At 36.5% G+C, this 23,454-nt stretch overlaps 1 pseudogene; it reads right to left on the bottom strand.

Moving 5' to 3' along the window:
- LOC145715134 (EF-hand calcium-binding domain-containing protein 13-like) overlaps positions 1–23,454 on the bottom strand; it is a 99,009-nt pseudogene that overhangs the window by 59,256 nt on the left and 16,299 nt on the right.

Below are 23,454 nucleotides of genomic sequence, written 5' to 3'. Positions count from 1 at the left end.
ATTTGGGCTCAGGTCATGATCTCAGAGTTCATGGGTTCGAGCCCCACGCTGGGCTCTGCGCTGACAGTGCAGAGCCTGCTTGGGATTCTCTCTTTCCCTCTCTCTCTGCCTCTCTCCCACTTGCACTGTCTCTCTCTCAAAATAAATAAATAAACTTTAAAAAAATTATTTTTTAAAAATTATTTTTGATAAAACAGGGAGGGGGACAAAACATAAGAGACTTGTAAATATGGAGAACAAATTGAGGGTTACTGGAGGGGTTGTGGGAGAGAGGGTGGGCTAAACGGGTAAGGGGCACTAAGGAATCTACTCCAGAAGTCCTTGTTGCACTATATACTAATTTGGACGTAAATTTAAAAAAATAAAAAATTAAATAAAAAAAATATTTTTGAATGAATAAATATACTAAAGGCTGTAAAGAATCATGCAATGTCTACATTGTGGATAGCAGTAAACCATTTACTTAGCATCTTACACATGTACAGCACTCCCATAATTATAACTTCTACCATTCCTTCCCTTGCCTCTGTCTAAAACCATTTTCCTTCTTGGACAGTGTATGACAGAGAATGGGGTCAGAGACAGTGACCTCAAATAATGTTGTTCCAATTGGACACCCAATAGTTCTTGCCTCCAAATGTCTAACTTCGCTTGACATTCAAGGTGAGAAAGACCAGGTGTTGACTTACCTACTTATAAAAATACTAGGTTTGTTCTTCAGCCTATGCCTAAAAAATCAACTATTCAGTTATAAGCATAAGCAAAGACCCTGAAAAGAAGATGCCAGTTTTTAATGTGCCTTTTGAGTCCAAGAATTATTATATACACTATGGTTTTGGTGTTGGGTAAGATTGATTCATTCTGCTTCTTTGAAAATTGGTAAGCTATGTCAGGTCCAGGACTTTAAATCACTGCAAAGCAAGTAAGTATTTGACCCAACCAAAGAAGTGCTACACCAATTGATGTTAAGTTGCCTTCTGATTAGAACTGCTTCTCACATTCTGGGGGTTTTTTTAATTATTTTTAATGTTTATTTATTTTTGAGAGAGACAGAGACAGAATGCAAGTGGGTTGGGGCAGAGAGAGGGGGAGACACAGAATCTGAAGCAGGTTCCAGGCTCTGAGCTGTCAGCACAGAGCCTGACGTGGGGCTCGAACTCACGAGCCACGAGACCATGACCTGAGCCGAAGTTGGACGCTTAACCGACTGAGCCACCCAGGCGCCACTCTTACATTCTGTTTTTTTATTTTCTTGGTATTTATTCTCATTCTGTTCTTGATTGTGGTTCTAACACCCCAGTGAACTTCTGGAACTTCTGTAGAGTCCATATCCCAAGTTCTTAGATCAAAGCATAAGTCCTAAAATAATTCAAGGCTTCAACCCTCAAACTCGTGAATTTGATCAGTGTAAAGTTTCTGTTGGATCATCCAAAAATTAATCCAATGGAGAAGGCTGTATTGTTTATATCTGGTCTCTACTTAAAGAACTCCCCTTTCTGGAAAGAGGTCCAACATTGACCAGTGAGCATGCAGTAGCCAACCATGTATAGATTTACTAGCTCTCGCTCAAATTTATTCCTTCTTCTATGCAATGACAAATACTTCTCACACACATCTAAGACAAATACTACCCATTTATATAGTCTCTGGTGGCCAAATAAGCATTACAGAATCTGAAATTACTATTTTGACCCCTATCTAGCTTATCAAAACCTCAATGAATAATTCCTGGTTGAGACTGAGACAATCAGTACAGTTACAGGTAGCATTTACTTCATAAGAGAAGTTCAAAACAGCTTCCCACTCTTACATTTGTCCTTCTGGAGGAAGCTCATATTGGAACTTTCCTTTCCATTCAACCTGGAAAATGTAACTATCTAATGTGAAAAAAAAGTATCCTAATCATCAAAGTCATATTCAAGGCAACATTACTTTGAAGGTGTTAAATGACTATTAACACATTTCCATAATCTCCACAATAGCTCCACAATATCAGAGACCTTCTCATCAAAAATCGTACTAGTTACTACTTTTCACCCAATTCAATTACTAGATCGGTAAATACCACGAGAGAAAAAACTACTGCACCAATATCCTATCTCAGAAACCAAACTACCAGAACTGTCATCAAGTGATTTTCCATATTCCTCTTGCCAGATCTTAATGAAGCAAATGCTTATTGGACTTCCTTGCAAATTCCAGCAGCATTCCTCTTCATCATGCATACTCATGAAGATATTCTCCATGTTATCAGTACTGCTCCAAAAAACCAAACCAAATACAAAAACAAGATGTTAAAACAGTACCTATATTGGGGCGCCTGGGTGGCGCAGTCGGTTAAGCGTCCGACTTCAGCCAGGTCACGATCTCGCGGTCCGTGAGTTCGAGCCCCGCGTCAGGCTCTGGGCTGATGGCTTGGAGCCTGGAGCCTGTTTCCGATTCTGTGTCTCCCTCTCTCTCTGCCCCTCCCCCGTTCATGCTCTGTCTCTCTCTGTCCCAAAAAAAAATAAATAAAAAACGTTGAAAAAAAAAAAAACAAAAAAAAAACAAAAAAAAACCAGTACCTATACCAGGGTGCTACGACTTCTACTAGCAGGATAACCGACTTATATCACTCCTTACTTCAAAATTCTGTTACAGAAGAATCCATATCTCTTACCGGGGTAACCCAAAACTTTTGGCATTCTGAGGGTGTCCTTTCCTTTAATGTTTAAGTAAAATAGCCCCGACCCCACACCATACATTATATGAACAGCAATCAATACTCCCTCCAAAATTTGAAGATTCCTGAGTGTTTTATACTCTGGCAGTTGATTTTCGTTTTTTCTATTCCCGTGGACTCCTGATCTCTCTCACATTATCACATCCTATAGGTGCTATCTTCTCTCCACCCCAAGCCTACCTAACACAGAACCTACAGACCCTTTTCCTTTAAATCCACCCACCACATGACTAACACAAGGCTATTGTATATAACCAACTCTTACTAGATAACTTGAAATTAATGAGAGTAAGGGATTTCTTTATAGCACAGCAAGCACTACATAGTATTGTCCTAAAGTTCTACAGCCACTCTCTATTGATTGCTAGACCCCCATCCAATCTTAGGTTCCCTCAGTGTTCCTCTTCCAGCTGCCGATTAGCCACTGTTGTATTCTAAGTTCCTGTTGTTGTCTTATATAGAGTACTTTACCTTACCTTTTTGCTCAAACTAGGTATCTCCCAATAGGCTTTAGCTCTCATAATCAAACATACCTGTTAAAACGATTTTCCTAGTCAAAAGACAAGGACCTCCCCTATGAGGAATTTTACCTTAAGTCACAACCAGGTTATTAAAAATGACAAAATGAAAAAATCTTATTCTCTCTGGTTGGAGGAGATGGAGTGAAGGGTGAGACTTATTAATTCATTCAACATATATTTGTTGAGCAGTTAATATGTGCCACAAGCACTGTATGGAGTACTGAGGATACAATATTGAGCAAAAGTACACATGATATCTGCTTTCTTGGTATTTAGTCTTATTTGAGATACAGATCTTCACAAAACCATAAGAAATAGGGGTACCTGGGTGGCTCAGTCGGTTGGGCGTCTCATTTTGGCTCAGGTCGTGATCTCGTGGTTTGTGAGTTCGAGCCCCGCATTGGGCTCTGTGCTGACAGCTCAGAGCCTGGACCTTGCTTCAGATTCTGTGTCTTCCTCTCTCTCCCTGCCTCTCCCTCACTCACACTCTGTTTCTCTATCTCTCTCAAAAATAAACAATGAAAAAAATTTTTAAAAATATAAGAAATAAAAATTGCAACTGTGATTAGTGCTGTGAGAGTGTATGAGAACTTGACCTAGTCAGAAAAGTCATGGAAGCATCCTTAAAGAATAGAGTGGAGTTTAGATCCAAAGTATGAGTCGTAATTCACTAGGAGGGAAAGAATGCTCCAGGAAAAGAAAAGAATATATGTAAAGGCTATGGCAGGAGGAAGCCTGGTATATAACTGAAACTCTAAGAGGGCACAGTAAGCAAAGCAGAATGTGGTCTGAGATGACGCTGGAGATCTAAGGTAAAGGCCAGACATTGCAAGTCCTTGTACGTGACCTTAAAGGGCTCTTCATCCCAAGAAGTATTATTAGAGTTTATGCAAGGAGGTAACATGATCAGATGTGTGGGGTTTTTTTATTTTTTTATTATGTTTATTTATTTTTGAGAGGGGAGGTGGGGCAGAGAGAGAGAGGGAGACAGAATCTGAAGCAGGCTCCAGGCTCCGAACTGTCAACACAGAGCCCAACATGGGGCTTGAAACCACAAGCCTGAGATCATAACTTGAGCCAAAGTCGGACACTTAACTGACTGAGCCACCCAGGCGCCCCACAGATGTGTGTTTTGAAAAGATCATTCTGGCCATAGTGTTAAGGGGGATAAGACTGGGTGTGGGTGGGGGCACCTGGGTGGCTCAGTCGGTTGAGCGTCCGACTTCGGCTCAGGTCATGATCTCACAGCTCGTGAGTTCGAGCCCCCCGTTGGGCTCTGTGCTGGCAGCTCAGAGCCTGGAGCCTGCTTCGGATTCTCCCTCTCTCTCTGCCCCTAACCCACTCGCATTCTGTCTCTGTCTCTCTCAAAAATAAATAAACATTAAAAAAAAAAAAAAAAAAAAAAAAGACTGGATGTGGGTGGACTTGTTAGGATGAACAGTGATGGTCCTAAGGAAAAATTATGGTAACTTGGACTAAGGAAATGGTGGAAAATAGAGAGATTTAAGAGATATCTAGAAGTTTAAAATAATAGTAATTCACAACGGTTGCATGAGGAGAACAGAGAAAACAAGAGTTGTCAAGGATAATTCCCAGGTTTCTGCTTCCTATTTCTTGAGACTATTCTAGTGCCAATGGGTTCTATTTAATTCCTACAACAATCTATGAAATCAGCATAATTTTTCAGTTTAGCTCCCCAAGTACAAAGCCTAGAAATCCAGACCAGAATTCCATAAGCCAAAAAAAGAAAAAAAAAAAAAAAAAAAAAAAGCCACAGTGGTTTCATATGTAATTTCTGTTGCTTCTGGTAGAGCATGCCCTAAAGGCTATTTAATAATATGACTTGAGATTAAGCTTTAAAATCCCTATTTTATGGGCATCTTTATGCTCCAGAACATCCCTCCACTTATGTCTATCAACCCAGAACTCACCATAAATGACTACCTACTAAAATCCATGCAGCCTGGTTCTATCTTCACACTACATCCCAGCCACCAAAGACCCCCTAAAAGCCACCACTGACAAATGACAAAAACCTGTGGAAGCCCATGGAAAAGGATGCCATGTCTGATAATGTTCCTGCCATATTTACACAAACTGTTCCCTCAGTCTAAAATGTCTTTCTCATTCTTCATTACCACCTTCAACCAACTAACCCCTATTGATCCTTCAAGATTTAGCTCAGACATCACATTCTCTGATTATCTTTCCCTGGTGTTTCCAGTATACATTTGCAGCCTAACTACATTCTGTAACAGTATTTGCTATATACGACATTAAATTTTCATTTTATTTGACTCTTTCCACGCTAGAATGTGAACTCCTTTGGAAAAAGAAATGTGTTCTATTCATCTCTGTATCACCTTGCATAGTTCCAAGCACAGTAGATATTAAATGACTGACTCATTAAATACATGGATAATCAATGAATCAATCATTTATCAATCCATTATTATCAGACACCCCTGGTGACATATAAACATGTAATACAAAACATCTGCTAAATATATTCATAATGTTTTTTTAAAAATCTACATTTTGCAAAGAGTAACTGAATAGCATGAGAAGATTGTGTAATCAAAGCTATCTAATAAAGTTAAAAATTCAAGAAATTTAGGTCTCCTAATTTGTGAAGCCAATGCCCTTGACATTAAAGAAACCATCTCTCCACAAACAAGAAATGGAAAAGAGAGGAAAGTTTGAAAAGAAAATAAATACATTTTTCTCTTAGATTTTTATCAAACATACCAAAATCTAATAATTTTAGAAATTTCTCATTTAATTTTTCTAGACTATCTCTTACCACAGACACCAGTAAGCAACATTGATAGGTGGCAAGAGGTAAGAATCAAGAAGGAGAGATAAAGGATGAATCAGAGCACTGATATCCAAGAAAGGTATATTTACATAGTAATTCAAATAACTCACTGTCTATACTAGCATGTTTTATCACTTCCTGGAAAAGTTTCAGGAATTACAGGAATATCCATGCTATCCAAAACAGCAGCCAGTTCATCAGTCGCAACTCGACCACTTTTTATCCTACAGAAAATCTTCAAGGCATTCTGGAATGCTGCAAAAATATAATAAACAAAGAAGTTATTTTATCATGAGAATCAACAGCTTTTCTTGGAGGGGCTGATTTTGTGTCAACAGCCTACCAGGGTACAATACCTTTACATAGGCATAGGGTTTTCTAAAAATTTACCTGCAAGTAGGCATTTGCCCAATTCCATTTGCCCAATTTATATTAGGACCACATTCCTAATATAAAATGTAATATTTGCTATTATCACTATTGATATAATATTAGCAAAGATAGGTGGTATTTATTGAATGCTATCTATATGCCAAACATTGTGCTAAAAGCTATAGGCATTGTGCTAAAAAGCTCTGGATTATCTGATTATTCTGTATTCACCGCTTAGTTAAGCCTTGTAACTAAAATAATTTCATATCTATCAGTGGTATAATCTATAATAGCAAGGCAGCTTAATCTAAAATTTGAGGGCATCATTGTTTTAAAATGTAATTTAGAAAAAATAGTGTAAAAGAAAGAACAGAATAGATGCAAAATTTCTCTTCAGATTTTTTATATTACAAAGAGTTTAGCAATGGTTTAACCACTATTTAAAGGTCTTCTATTTCTCCACAGAAACTTCATTTTCTTATGCTAACAGTCCTTAACATCAAAAATGAATTGGAAAGATTTGCAACAATATGGATAGAACTAGAGTGTATTGTGTAAGTGAAATAAGTCAGTTAGAAGAAGACAAATATGTTTTCACTCATATATGGAATTTAAAAAACACAACAGATGAACATAGGGGAAGGAAAGGAAAAATAAGATAAAAACAATGAGACTCTTAAATACAGAGAACAAACTGAGGGTTGCTGGAGCGGAGGTGGATGGGGGATGGGCTAAATGGGTGAGGGGTATTAAGGAGGGCACCTGTTGGGATGAGCACTGGGTATTATATGTAAGTGATGAATCAGTGGATTCTACTCCTGAAACCAATACAACACTGTATGTTAACTAATTTGACTTTAAATAAATAATTTTTTAAAAATGAATTGGACAGAACACAGTTAAATGAAAATATTCATATTAATGAGAGAATTTTCCCTAAACAGATGTCCTCCTTAAAATCTAAACAGATTGATACCTGTGTCCTAATGCTAAATTTAAGTGATCCTCCGACTACCGCACCCCTTAATTTGATAAGGAAACACAATTCCCATAATCAACTTCAGAGAGCGAATCACTTTTTGTCAGACTACATTTTCTCAGAATTCAGGATATAACAAGCCTAGTGATCCACAAGTTCTTAGATTTGCACAATCATGGCGGAAGAACTGGGCATTATTCACTCATCCAACCAACCAGTTGTTATTGACCAGGCGAGCAAAAGTAGCAGAGGAAGGACCTCTGGGAATCCTCTCCTCCATAAAAGCTGTGAGAACACGGACGCAAACTGTCAGAATCAACTTTTTTCAAAACTCTGGCTATAAATCAAAGGCTTAGAGTAATCCAAAGAGTGTTTTCTTTCAGAAAAACGGCTGAACTTCAGTAATAGTGAGCTTTGTGGCATTTTAGCTTGCCATTATTCCCATCTTACCATCCCAGCTTCCCAGGAGCCTTGAAAACTAAGAGCCTACCCTCATGATGAAAAACAGCCGCCTGACAGCCAATGGAGAAGAATGAGTTTGGAACTTCTTCAAAGCCCCATTCTCTAAGAACTGTCATTATTAGACCTGTCTTGTGGCTCCCTGGAAGACCCTACTTGCCAAGCTGCCTTATTTGACCGGACTCAAAGCTTGCCCAAGGCAAAGAGCCTTTTCCCTGGAAGTACTCCTCAAACACAATCAGAGGCAATTAGTTAACATTATAACGGTCTGAAGTGGTGGGTAATAGTTGGAGCAAGCACTGGATGTTACATGTGAATGATGAAGCACTAAATTCCACTCCCGAAACCAGTATTATACTATATACTAACTAATTAGTTTAAGTAAAAACTTGAGACAAATGAACAAAAACCAGTCAGATTCAGGAGCCCTGCTCTTAAATGCTATTGCTGCTCTTCCAATGACATACTAATATTTTTTAGGATTAAAAAAATTTTTTTTTTTTTGGAGAGAGAGAGAGAACAGGGGAGAGGGGCAGAGGGAGGGAGGGAGGGAGGGAGGGAGAGAGGGAGAGAGAGAGAGACAGAGAGAGAGAGAGAGAGACAGAGAGAGAATCCCAAGCAGGCTCCATGCTTAATGTGGAGCTTGACTTGGGGCTTGATCCCACAACCCTGGGATTGTGACCTGAGCCAAAATCAAGAGTTAGATACTCCACTGACTAAGCCACCCAGGGGCCCCGACCCACTGATTTTTAAAAATCAAATAAACCCACAACTGTACAAAGAAGAAAGATAAAAGCAACACAAATTTCCCAACCAGGGCATGCAAAAAATGATGCATTTTGATTAATATCCTACTTGGATACCTTTCTATGTCTCTTTACGTTCATCAACGATTGTGAACATTTCACTCAATTAAAACAGTACATATAGTATACTGCCTTTTCACTAAAAATATGCCATGGACCTATTTACAAGTCAATAAATGTAGATTCATGCCATTAAAAAAAAAACAATTGGGGCAAATAATAGGCTAACAAACAAGCTTAAAAGGAAAATCTGGGAAATGAGACGTCTGTAGAGGCCTTTGAAAAGTTCCAACATATTCCTGAGCATCTAGATGGCCACACACATAAACAGGTCTGTACCCAGGAATACCAGAGTAGGTTCTGAACTCTCAGGTCTGGCTTACGTTGAGGATATACACACGCAGGAAGTGAAGGCTAAGGAAGAGTTGAAAACTATCTGTCTGAGTGTTGAAGGCATGCCCCAATGCACACATAGGGGTCCCTCTGGTTCTCCTCTACCTAATAACTGGCAACTAATTTTGCCTTGAAAGGAACTTAAGGACACAAGCACACATATATAAACTATAATGTGAAAATAAATATGTATAAAATATAAAATATAAGAAAAGATATTCATTGTGAAAGTGTCTATAATAGGAAGATAATTAGAATCAATAAAGGATTAGTTAAATAAATTATAGTACATCTACATTTTTCAGACACCATGCAGCTATTAAAAAATAAAAGGATCGAGCACCTCGGTGGCTCAGTTGGTTAAGCATCCGACTATTCTGGCTCAGGTCATGACCTCATGGATTGTAAGATCAAGCCCCACATCAGGCTCTACACTGACAGCATGGAGCCTGCTTGGGATTCTATCTCCCTTACTTTCTGCCCTTCCCTCACTTGCTCTGTATCTCTCTCAAAATAAATAAAAATAAACTTAAAAACAATTTTTTTTTAAGTAAAAGGCTGACCTACACTTACTGGCATGGGGAAAACTTTCCAAGACATATTACTCAGTTAAAAAAAAAAAAATCATGCTAGACAACAAAGTACATAGCATGATCCCTTTCTCTTAAAGTATAAGATGATCATATTTTTCCCTTTTATTTTCTTAGGGTCTCTTGATTTCTAACTGTATGCTTGATCTTTTCACTTGCCTCTATAAGACCCAGGTACTCTAGTTCTCTTCTGCCTAGTAACTGATAACTCATTTTCTCTTACAAAATATGTAAATATATACATTCATAAATGCATATAATAAAAGATGCTAAAGTCAACATTAACTTTAATATAGGAAGGATTAAAGAGGGTATTTTACATTTATATACTATTATATTGCTTGGATATTTTACTAAAAATAGTGTATTTGAGAATTAGGCATACTGTTTTAAGAGGAAGAAAAGAAATTTGGCACTTCTTGGTTGGTCTCAGAACATTTGACCATAAATAATAAATAAGGTCAAAATAGAAAACCAGAACTTGAAAAACAAAGGAATACATGATAGCTCAACTGTGGCTCGACAAGCAGGCAGTACTTAGGTACCCAAACACACTTACAAATCTAGTCAAGAAAAAGCTATAACCTGAAAACCAAGTAGACAAAGAGGAAACCCAGTGCTATAGGAGTTAATCAAAATGCCAAGTAGGAAGAAATTCAAAGAGGGAAAGCAAGCCAAGCATCACATCTATATTGCTAACTGATGCATACGGTAATGTATTAAATAACATTCACTACATTAATGAATAAACATTAAAGAGTTTTTCTTGCCTCTTGCTTCTTATCCAGGTATATAAAGATTATCACATTCATATATCCTTGATTCCAAGAAAATACAGGCTGGTTGACAGAAATATATAATCCCAAGGACAGATCATAGGAATTTGATCTTGCCTAATGGCAAAACCAAGGAACTGGTTTTTGTTTTGATTTGTTTTAACCCAAAGAACTGTTAAAATTAGGTCACAAACCCTAGAGATCTCAGAATATTGGAAGCACTGTTTCTATCAGTAACATGAATATTTCTTCCAATCACTTTCTTTGCTATTTATAGGAGTGTAAACTAAAAGTTGTTAGGAGATCCATCAGTGTCGGAAATTTTTAGGGAGAAATACAAGCAGATTCCAAAGAGAGCAAAGAAAGTACTATTCACAATGGAGAAGAAAACAGATATGAGATTTCAAAGGGAAAAAAAGAAAAAAACACATGAACAAAGAAAGGCCTGGAAACAAGAATGAAATTGGCATGTATAGACATTTGTGTCTATAACTGGAGCATGGGGTTCTTGCCTGGAAAAGATTCTACCAAGAGGAAAGTGGCAAGAAAAATTATAAGGGGGTGAGGATGTCAAGCATAAGGGTTTGGACCACATTCATTTCATCACAGGAAAAGCATCTAAATTTTTGAGCAGGAGAATGATATGACAAAAATCGTGTGTTAAGAAAATCTAGCAGTTGCATGCAGGAATAAGTGGAGATTATGGATAGAAAATTAGGATACTCATTGGGGTGGACAGGTTTTTAGTGCCTTTTATGAAATAACTCGTGTCTAATTTTTCTCAACCTAGGCTACAGGGGAAAAAACTATGTAAGAGATCTGAAAAAAACATAAATTCATATAACCATCCCACCCTAAAATCAGTGACAATCAAAATCATTCTTTTCTGCAATTTTGAAGAATCGTTTTTTTTTTTACCTGGATCCTGGGAGACCAAATAACAAACATCATTCACAGTCTTAAGGAAATCTGAAAAATCCAGCATTCCATTAACTATAATAATGGTTCAGAAACAGAAGGAAAAAAACTGCATTAGCAAACTCATTAAGAACATAAGATAAAAATGCAAACTAAAAATGTGAATAGAATTAACTGATAGTCTAGAGGAGCATTAACATTAAATATAGAATGTAAAAAGAAAACCTATCATAAAAACATAATTACACATTTTAATTATATAGTAAATAGTGCCCAGCAATAATCAAAATGATATAGATTAGAATTTAAGATACTGCAATATTCTTTACTCAAAGCTCTAATTTTTATACTTGTCATTAGGTGCAAAAAAATCATGCAATTTGTCAATTTTACATATATAATGGTTTTACCTGAAAAGAATAGGACTGATTTCATCGTGTTCTAGCTAAGACCCTCTATACCAGTGGTTTTAGGGGAGATTACAGATCCAGATGAGACTCTAATGAAAGCTTTGCCTCAAATCATTCCATCTCCTTCTCTCCTCTCCTCCTTTCCTCTCTCTCTCTCTCTCTCTCTCTCTCTCTCTCTCTCTCTCTCATTACACACACACACACACAAAATGCATTAAACAAATGCACAAAATATTGCACAATATTAAAATCTTCATCCAAAAAATCATCTCATTTATCACGCAAAAAGTAATGCCTATTTATTAAAAGAAAGAAAGAAATCTAAATTGTACAAATGAAAATTTCAGTAAGAAATTATTGCTTGGTTTGAGTGAGAAGTTGAAATTATGGAGCTTTTTTTTCTGCATGTTAATGCACAGGTCATCTCTGATGAGCAGCTAGAGCTGAAAATCCAGATTTACAAAGTGTGACAAAACACAGAATCAGGATTCTTCTGCCTCATTTTCTAGACAAGCATAGATCTGTGTCAAGCAACATCTTAATTTTTCAAGACTCTTCAAGTTAAATAACTCTAATGTCATTTTCCTCTTCATATAGTAAATGAGGCCAATTTTGAAAGGGTTTATCTGTGTTTGGAAGAAACTTATTATAAATTTACATTTTAAATTAATGTAATCTGAACAAAGTAACTTATAAAAGAACATTTCAGTGCTTCTGGTGGTCTGCAGGCTTCTACGTTCAGAGAAATTGACAAGGCTTAGTTGTTCTCATTTCTAAACCACAGAAACACTTTCTGGATTGGAAAATTTGTCAAGTTGTCTACCTCAAAAATTTTTTTTCAGTGTAATAACTTGAGAGTGGTTTCTCCTTTCCTTCAAAGAAACAATGAAACATTTGTGCAAATTTCAATCAATTATTTTGATTTGTTTTCTGACTTCTATGTGATTTAGGTTTAAACAAAAACCTTATAGATAAAACATCAAGAGCACAATCCATACAAGAAATAGTTGTAGACTAGACTTCTTCAGAAGTATGAACTTAAGTTGAAAGATATTCTTCAAAAATTGGGGTGGCTGGGTGGCTCAGCTGGTTAAATTCCGACTCTTGATTTTGGCTCAGGTCATGATCTCACAGTTGGTGAGTTCAAGCCCCGCATAGGGCTCTGTGCTGACAGGGCAGAGCCTGCTTGGGATTCTCTTTCCTCTCTATTCCTCCCTTGCCTGTGCTCTCTCTCACATATCCAGTAAAGGACTCGTATTCAGAATATATACATTCAAAATGCAATAGTAGGAACACAAACACATTTTCAATGGGCATAAGATATACAGGTAGCAAAAAAAGCACATGAAGATATATTCAAAATCATTTGATCATTCAGGAAATGTAAATTAAAACCACAACGAGAAAACACCATACATCTATTAGAATGACAATTTTTAAAGGCTCACCAATTCCAGGATTGACAAGGATGAGAAGCATCTGAAACTGTCATAAATTGTTCATAACAATGTAAAATAATTCAGCTGCTTTGCAAGCACAGTTTAGCAGTTTCTAAAAAATTCAAATATACCTACCATATGACCCAGTTATCCTACCATCAGGTATTTACCCAAGATAAGTGAAAGTATATGACTACACAAAGACACATAAATGAATGTTTACACCAGCTTTATTTGTAATAGCCAAAAACTAGAAGCAATCCAAACATCATCAATTAATGAATGGATGAACAAATCATGGTACATCCATAAGAGAGAACGCTGCTTAGCAATAAAAAGAAATAAACCTGATATGTACCAAAGCATAGATGAATCTCAGTATAATTAAGCTGAGTGAAAGAAATCAAACTAAAAAAATGAGTACTTACTGCATGATATCATTTATATAAAGTTCTAGAAAATACAAACAATCTGTAGTGACAGAAGCAGGTTAGTGTTTGCTTGGGAAGTAGTGAGGGGGGGTTGTGGAAAGAGAATGGGGGCTTACAAAGGGGTATAATGGGATTGAGTTTTCACAAGTATATACATATGTAGAAATTTTCAAATTGTATACTTTAAATATGTCAAGTATATACCTCAATAAAACTATAAAATATGCAGATAATTTAAAATCCATTGGAATAGCCAATTCCAAAAACAGTACAGAGGTTTTGTCTAAAAATTAAAAACAGAACTATCATATCATCCAGCAAGCTCACTTTTGGATATATACCCAAAGGAAATAAAAGCACTGTCTCAAAGAGCTATGTGCACTTCAAACATTGCAGCATTATGCACAATAGCCAAGAAATGGAAACAGCCTAAATGCTCACCAACAGATGAATAAAGAAAATGTAACCTCTATGTATATGACATATTCTGGAGGGTGGAGGGAATGGGCAGATGTTTGTCAAAGGATACAAACTTTAGGTATAAGATGAACAAGTTCTGGGAATCTGATGTACAGCATGGTGACTATAGTTAATAATACTATATTGTATCTTTGAAATTTGCTGAGAGACTATATCCTAAGAGAGTAGTGTTCTCATCACACACAAAAAAGGTAACTATGTGAGGTGATGGAGATGTTCTTTACTTGATAGCTGGTAATCATTTCACAATGTATATGTATATCAAATCATTATGTTGTACACTTTAAATATATGCAATTTATATTTGTCAATTATATCTCAATAAAGCTGGACAAGATAACATGACTTGACATAAACCATGTTCCTATAGGTATATGCATATCCTATGACCCAGCTTCTTCATTTCTAGAAATCTATCCTATAAAAATATTTACACAAATGTGCAAGAATTGATGAACAAGGATGCTCTTTATAGCATTATTTGTAATAGCAAAAATTTTAGAGGTAACTTCACCATTAATCAATATGAGACCAATTAAAATGTATATAACAAATATCCAGGAAAAATACCTACCAAATTATTAAGTGTGTACTATGAAGAATTGTAGGGAAAGATTGAGGTGAAGAGATAATTTTCGTTTTGTAATTTGTAAACTTCTTTAAGCTAAAAATACTAACTTAAAACAAAAAAACCTTTATATTCAGTTATTAAACTTTTTCTTGTATTTGCAATTTTTACCAAGATATTCAATATAGGTCTACATTTTTTCAATGTAAAAATTAAGGAATAAAAATTTAAACTAACATATGTTATCTAAAATTGTTTGTATGGACACTAATAATGAAGCAGCAGAAAGCGAAATTAAGAAAACAATCCCATGTACAATGGCACCAAAAATAATAAAATACCAAGAATAAACTTAAGCAAGGAGGTGAAAGATCTGTACTCAGAAAACTATAAAACATTGATGAAAGAATGTGAAGATAACACAAACAAATGGAAAGACATTCCGGGCTCACGAATTAGAAGAATATTGTTAAAATATCCATACTACCCAAAGCAATCTACAAATGTAATGCAATCCCTATCAAAATACCAACAGCATTTCACAGAACTAGAACTAACAATCCTAAAATTTGTATGGAAACAGAAATGACTCCAAATAGCCAAAACAACCTTCAAAAATAAAAAGAAAGCTGGAGGTATCATAATTCCAGATTTCAAGTTATATTACAAAGCAGTAGTAATCAAACCAGTGTGGTACTGGCACAAAAATAGACACATAGATCAATGGAACAGAATAGAAAACACAGAAGTAAACATACAGTTAAATGGCCAATTAATCTTCAACAAAGGAGACAAGAATATGCATTTGGAAAAGAGAGTCCCTTCAACAAACGGTGTTGGGAAAACTGGACAGCAACATGCAACAGAATGAAACTGGACCACTTTCTTACACTATACACAAAAGTTCAAAATGGACTAAGAACTTAAATGTTAGACCTAAAACCATAAAAATCCTAATAGAGAGCAGAGGCAGTAATTTCTCTGACATCAGCCATAGCAACATCTTTTTAGATACATCTCCTGAGGCAAGGGAAACAAAAGTAAAAATAAACTACTGGGATTACCACAGAATAAAAAGCTTTGGTACAGCAAAGGAAACAACCAATAAAACTAAACAATAACCTACTGAATGGGATAAGATGTTTGCAAATGACATACCCAATAAAGGGTTAGTATCCAAAATATATAAAGAACCTATATAATTCAACACCAGAAAAACAAATAATCCATTTTAAATGGGCAGAAGACAGGAACAGACATTTCTTCAAAGAAGACCTACATATGGCCAACAGACACATGAAAAGGTGTTCAACATCACTCATCATCAGGGAAATGCAAATCAAAACCACAATGAGATATCACCTCACACCTATCAAAGTGGCTAAATTTAAAAACACAAGAAAAAACAAGTGTTAGCAATGATGTAGAAAAAAAAAAGGAACCCTTGTGCATTGTTGGTGGGAATGCAAACTGGTGTAGCCACTGTGGAATACAGTATGGAGATTCCTCAAAAAATGAAAACTACCATATGATCCAGTAATCGCACCTCTGGGAATTTACCCAAAGAATACATAAACATTAATTCATAGGTATATAGGCATCCCTATGTTTATTGCAGCATTACTTAAAATAGCCAAATTATGGGAGCAGTCCAAATGTCCATCGATAGATGAATGAAGATGTGGTGTGTGTGTGTGTGTGTGTGTGTGTATATATATATATACATATATATATGTATATATATATATATGTATATATACACACACACACACACACACACACATACAATGGAATATTATTCAGCCATAAAAGGAATTAAATCTTGCCATTTGCAAAAACATGGATGGAGCTAGGGAGTATAATGCTGAGTGAAATAAGCCAGTCAGAGAAACACAAATACCATATGATTTTACTCACATGTAGAATTTATGAAACAAAACAAATGAACAAAGTGGTGGGGGGCGGGGGTGGGGAACAGGACAAACCAACAAACATACTCTTAACTATAGAGAACAAACTGGGGGTTACCAGAGGGAAAGTGGATGAGGGGATGGATGAAATAGGTGAAGGGGATGAAAAGTATACTTATCTTGATGAGCACTGTGTAATATAGGGAATTGCTGAATCACTATATTGTACACCTGAAACTAATACAACACTGTATGCTAACTAACTGGAATTAAAATAAAATAAAAACAAATAAAGTAAAATAGGTTGTATGGCTTTGGAGTAGACTTTTATCTTTCTGTCCCTCAGTTTCCCCAACGGTAAATCCAGGTAATTGGAAGAAACTCCATCTGAAGTCTTGAAATCTAAAGTTCTAAAGATTTATTGCTTTGAATTTCTTTTTTTTTTTTTTTAATTTTTTTTTTCAACGTTTTTTATTTATTTTGGGGACAGAGAGAGACAGAGCATGAACGGGGGAGGGGCAGAGAGAGAGGGAGACACAGAATCGGAAACAGGCTCCAGGCTCCGAGCCATCAGTCCAGAGCCTGACGCAGGGCTCGAACTCACAGACCGCGAGATCGTGACCTGGCTGAAGTCGGACGCTCAACCGACTGCGCCACCCAGGTGCCCCTGAATTTCTAATAACAGTATTACTTAAAAGCCTTAAAATGTTCACATCCTTTGACCTAGCAATTTCAATTTTAGTAACCTATCTTTTGCCTGATGAGATAAAGAGAAAAAACCCAGCTTATAACAGCAAAAATATTAGAAATAACATATTTATTTAGATTATTTGTTATATAGCTTATTTTTCAAAACAATTTGTTTTTGTGCTTTGATCTGTTCCACAGAATAATTCACAGCTGCCAAAAGCCAAGCTCTCCAACCAGCCTGATGGCAGGGCCCGGGCGGTGGACGGATCGGGACTGCATGGCGGCGCACCGACAGCGAAGCTTCTCGTACTCCTGCTTTTATGTAATTTGGCCTTAGCATTGGTCAGGGAAGCCCCCCTACCAATGAAAGTACCTGGGGATTTGTCGGTTGGGGAATTGCCCATGACAGGCCCCCTGGGAAAAGGACCACGGGGGAAAGAAATAAGATTCCGCAGGGAAATTATGCGGGCCTATATCCAGCCCTTGCCACCCCCTGTAAAGACTCCCCTACCTAAAGGAAGGATAGCCCCATATATTTCCCAGCCAGGGAGGGGGACAAATGGATTTGAAATCCCCACCCTGGCAACAAAGGAATGTATCTATGGATACAAATTACTCCAACCCTAGGCCCACTTGGCCCCCAGGAGGCATTCCAGATGATAACTGGACCTGGTGGGTTAAGGTACAGAATGGTTCATTAGTTCCTAGGTATACACTGTCTCCCTGGGAGCGCATAAGGCGTGGGTTCCCAGGGCCGTCTTGGCTCCCTCCTGGCACCCCGGACCAAAGCGAATAACTTTTGTTCCTTATACGCAAATGGTTCAAAGAAACAATTAAGAAGTCATGTCCCTGTAAATGTTCCACTTGAGGTGTTGAGAGATAGATGACCTTTCATGAAAATAGCAAAGCAAATGCTTTATAGACTATAAATAAACATAGATACATAATGAAAATAATATGAAGAAATTAATCAATTTCTTGTAACGTTACAAGAAAATAACCATGTTGTCCCTTAATGGGTGATTACACAAAGGAACATTTTTAGAATTAGGTAAAGCCAAGAAACATAGATGACGCACGCTACAAGGAAATTGCTAACAAACATAATGCCACGGTTGCCGCAATAAAGCGGCCAGTCTAACACACTGTTGTTGTCCGTGTCCATTTGTTATTTTCGCCGACACCGTGAATCCTTCAGGAACCCCAGGACCTGCTGGGGCTGGACCCTGGCACACAGCCATTTAAAAAGGCAGTGTTGGGGTGCCTGGGTGGCTCAGTCGGTTAAGCGTCCAACCTCGGCTCAGGTCATGATCTTGCGGTTTGTGAGTTCGAGCCCCACGCCGGGCTCTGTGCTGACAGCTCAGAGCCTGGAGCCTGCTTCTGCTTCTGTGTCTCCCACTCTCTCTGCCCCTCCCCCACTCATGCTCTGTCTCTCTCTCTCAAAAATGAATAAATGTTATTAAACATTTAAAAAGGCAGTGTGGATCTGTATTTATTTACATGGAAAGTTGCCTAACATATAAAGTTAATAGAAAAAGGTAACAAAATTGTATGCATGTGAGTCAACATATATTTTTTCTAATTATGTGTTTATGCATATGTATATACCACAGTTACACACATACACGCACACACATGCTTAGAAAAATCCTAGAAAAATATATGTAAAAATACCAAAGTTCAGCTCTGGGTAGTGGGATTACACATAAGTTTTATTTTCTCCTTTCTATTCTCCTATGCTTTCAGAGAATAAAGTTATTTCCACTTTGAATAATTATTTTAATAATAAATCTCCAAAAAATTATATGTCAAGAGAATTAACATATGGATAAATAAACATGTCAGAAAAAATAGAGTTGCTTTTTAGTCTTTCTAAAAGTTAGATTTATATTTATTATTTTATTTTTATACCCTCTGAAAGTTGTGCACAGTAGACACTCAAAAAATGTTGGGGTGACTCGGATAGATAGACGAATGCACGCTATTGTAACTTGTCAATTCCTGTTAGGTTGCTAAGTAACGTTCTATTGGTGGTCCATTTGACTCCTAGTATTCTCCATCTACAAATTTTTTATAATAACCAATCCACATCTTTTATTTGAGTAGCTTGATGCTTTTAACCTCAGAGTATTACTGTGTCATTGTGGGTATTAAGTTTATTTTATTTCTGACCAATCCTTCAACTTATCTATACCATTTTTATTCTAAACTTATCTCTCCTCCTTAATAAGCTTGGAATGATCTGTAAATGTAATCAGTTCTCTATTTATTATTTACTTCTTTAAGTATTGGACACTGACAACAAAAGAACAATTACTTTTCCAGAGGTTTTAAAATAAAATTATTAGGATTTTGATTTGCATTTTTTTGACTACTGAGGATGGAAAATATTTTTATATGATTATTGGCTACATATATTTTCTTTTATGTGATATTCTTATCCATGTGTCTTACTCACTTTTCTATTCCATTGTTTGTTACTAATTTGTATGAGTTCTTTACACATTCTGAAAACTAACCACTAGTCACTTCTGTGAATTGCAAATATTTCCAAGTTCATAACTTGTCTTTTTACTTTAAAGTGTCTTTTGATAAATAAAAGTTCTTAATTTTAACATAAATATATTAATCTGGTCTTTTATACTCAAACACTTTTGCCTTAAGAAATCTTCCCTATCGTATGCAAGTAGCAAAAATTAAAAGTCTAAAAATATCAGATGTTGATGAAAGTATGTCATAATCCAATCTAGTAATCAACCAATCCAATTGTACCGGAGGCCCAATTTTTTTAATATTATTGTAAATGTGCAAAAAAAGTTTTTAGAACATATTATAAAGCTTAGCTTTCCTATGATGTGTAATTAATCTGACCAACATAGAACTTACATCCATGTTTGCAAACCTTAAACTAATAATGAAAACACAAAACTTACCATCAATATCAACAGTCTTTAGTGCCTTTTGCATTTCCGAATCACTTATAAAAATCTTCAAGGTGTGATGGATCATTGGCAGATCATTCACATAAATTTTACCACTTTGAATTTTGCTAAAAATTTTACAGGCCTTCTGAAGTGCTAAATACACACGACAAAACGGTTAATTAATTCAAACGAATAATTATCGTCAACCCCGCTACACTCTCTCCCAATGAAAAAAACAACAATGATCAGTAAAGGAAGAAAGAGGAGCAAGTCTTTGTGTTCTAATTCTTTGCTTTAAAATCAATCTCATGATTTCTTTAGGTATGTCTAGAGTTAATGACCTCCAAGTCTACAAGTTTCCTAAACAACTCTCAGAAACTGAGAAAAGTCATGCAAAGCTCACATAGCAAAGGCAGTCACCATTTTCCCTGGGAATGTTTAAATCCTTCTTCCATGCTCCCATATCACTTGGTACATATCTCAGACAAAGCTATTGGTATTGTGATTGCTTGCATGTCAATATCCCTCACTCAACTATCAGGCTCTAGGGGGCAAGATTTTTCATTCTTCAAGTGCCAGTGTCTACTTCAGAACAGATCCTCAAAAAATGTCTGTTGAATTAAACTGAATTTAGTTCAGTGGGTACTACCCTTAGTTTTCAGAAAAAGAGGTGCTAGATGACAGTGCTAAATACCAGAGAAAGACTAACATATTGATAACAATGTGTTTTTTTTAATGTTTACTTATTCTTGAGAGAGAGAGAGAAACAGAGTGCAAGCTGGGGAGGGGCAGAGAGAGAGCGGGAGACACAGAGTCTGAAGCAGGCTCCAGGCTCTGAGCTGTCAGAACAACCTATGTGAGGCTCGAACCCATGAACTGCAAAATCATGACCAGGGCCGAAGTTGGACGCTTAACCGACTGAGCCACCCAGGCGCCCCACGATGGCTTTAATAACAGGAGTTTTAGTAGAGTATTAGGGGTGGAAACCAGGTTTCAGTGAAATAGGAAGTAAATAAATAATTAAGGAAACCAACTCTTTCAAGAAGCTTCTTTGAAAAACATAGAGTATAATATTGACACAGTCCCTGAGGAAGCATAAGAAAATTCAATGAAAGAAAATTAAGAGTGAAGGGATTAGTGACATGAAAGGGACTCTTCTCCAATGAGAAAATAGGGAAGGCTATGGATGTTGTTTACAATCCTAACAGTTCTCCTCATGAGGAAAACTTTTTTTCCTTTTTTTCTGTATCTATATGAGATGATGGATATTAATTAAACTTACTGTGGTAATCATCTCACAACATATGTAAGTCAAGTCATTATGCTATACACCTTAAACTTACACAGTGCTACATCTTAATTATATCCCAATAAAACTGGAGGATAAAAGATGTCTGGGGCACATGGGTGAGTCAGTTGATTAAGCATCCAACTGCAGCTCAGGTCATAATCTCGTGGTTCGTGAGTTCAAGCCCCACATTGGGCTGTGTGCTGACAGCTCAGAGCCTGGAGCCTGCTTACGATTCTGTGTCTCCCTCTCTCTCTGCCCCTCCCCTGCTCACGTTCTGTCTGTCTGTCTCTCTCTCTCAAACATAAATAAACATTAAAAATTAAAAAAAAAAAGGAAAAGATGCCTAACATAGGGGCACCTGGCTGGCTCAGTTAGTAGAACACGCAACTTCTGATCTCAGGGTTGTGAGTTTAAGGCCCACGTTGAGCACAGAGATTACTTATGAAAAAAAAAAAATAAAAAGATGCCTAATATGATGATCAGAAAGGAAAAATATGCTAAATGACTCCATAAATATAAAGGAGAGGCCCAAGATACGGGAGAGTTCAGTGTCAAGAAGTGAAGGGGGAAAAAAAAAGAAGTGAAGGGTACTATGTACCAAGAACTAAGTCCTAGTAAAATCAGTGACTCTAGTGCTTACTAATATATTCATTGGATGTAATATTCACACTTTTTTCCCAAAATATTTTAACTAAAATAAGCACATATGTTACATTTTGCCTATCAATATAACAGAAGATATTTCTAAAAAAAGACATTTATGAATCCTTATTTTACCTAGTTTGCTTATGCTTACTCACAGACTACAGCATTTGTCACATCATGTAATATTAGTTGATATCATATGCCATTAGGAGTAAAGAAAGCGACACTAATCACTGAAACAATTTCTAAAATGTACACAATCAGGTAATTTATTCAAGAAGTTCTAGAATCTATTATTACCGCTTAATTCTTGTGAGTGTAAGTGTCCTTGAGGTACTTCATTATATGATGTCTTGCAGAGGCTAGAAACCATTTCCCTTTTCCTGTCAAAGAAACAGCCACATTAGAAAGCAGCACAAAAACGAAACAAAACACCACACACACAAAATATTTATGCCATTTTTCCATTAAAATATTAGCAAACCTATCAACAGTTTGAGATTCTCCAGTCTCTTACTCCATAAAAACCTTTGTTAAAAGACCATCCAAGTGATAGTGAATTATATACTCTTCATCCCAGAATTCCCACCTTGCTTCTTTTAGACATCTCTCTATGGAGCAGAATTTACCCTGGTCAGTAAGCAGTGCCCATGATTCACTATCCTTTGGCTGTCGTCCAATTTTTGCTACTCTTAATTCAAGTCACAGCAAATTTTATAGAAAGTTATTATAGAAAGGAAAAACAAGAGTATCTTTAAATAGCAAAGAATCCCAGATTCCACAACCTGTCAGTAAAAATTTTTTGAAAAGATGATTTATCTAATCACCTAACATGTAAATAACTCAAATCATAGAATGTTAGTGTTAGAAGAAATCTCAAGGGTCCGTCTAGTACAAGATTCTTGTACAGATGTGGAGACTGAGGCCCAGAGATATAAAGTGAATTGTACAAGAGCCTAAGCTAGCAAGTGAGGTCAATAAGGACCCAACGTTAAGTTTTTGAATTCCACATACAGTGATCTTAGCTCTACGCCACCCTCCCTAGAGCATAGTCTTAGTTTGCACAAACTATTTTGCATACTTTATGTGGAAATGATAGATGATTCTGAAAAGAAAAACCCAAATCTTAATGCAACATTTAAGGGGAAAAAAAAAAAAAAACAACAATGATTTAAATACCGAATAATTGAGGAAGATGTACAAAGGGGTGATAAAGTCTTGTGAACACTGTACTGATTCGGAAACTTGAGTGAAGACCTTTCTTTCTTAGTCATCTTCTCCTTCAACAGCTTCACTGAGGAAGAGGCAATCT

This window comes from Panthera onca (assembly GCF_046562875.1).
Source record: "Panthera onca isolate mPanOnc1 chromosome E1 unlocalized genomic scaffold, mPanOnc1 haplotype 2 h2.Chr16_ul_13, whole genome shotgun sequence".
Lineage (NCBI taxonomy): Eukaryota > Metazoa > Chordata > Mammalia > Carnivora > Felidae > Panthera > Panthera onca.
The sequence above is the reverse complement of the archived record's forward strand: the minus strand, read 5'-3'. Positions and strand labels throughout refer to the sequence as shown.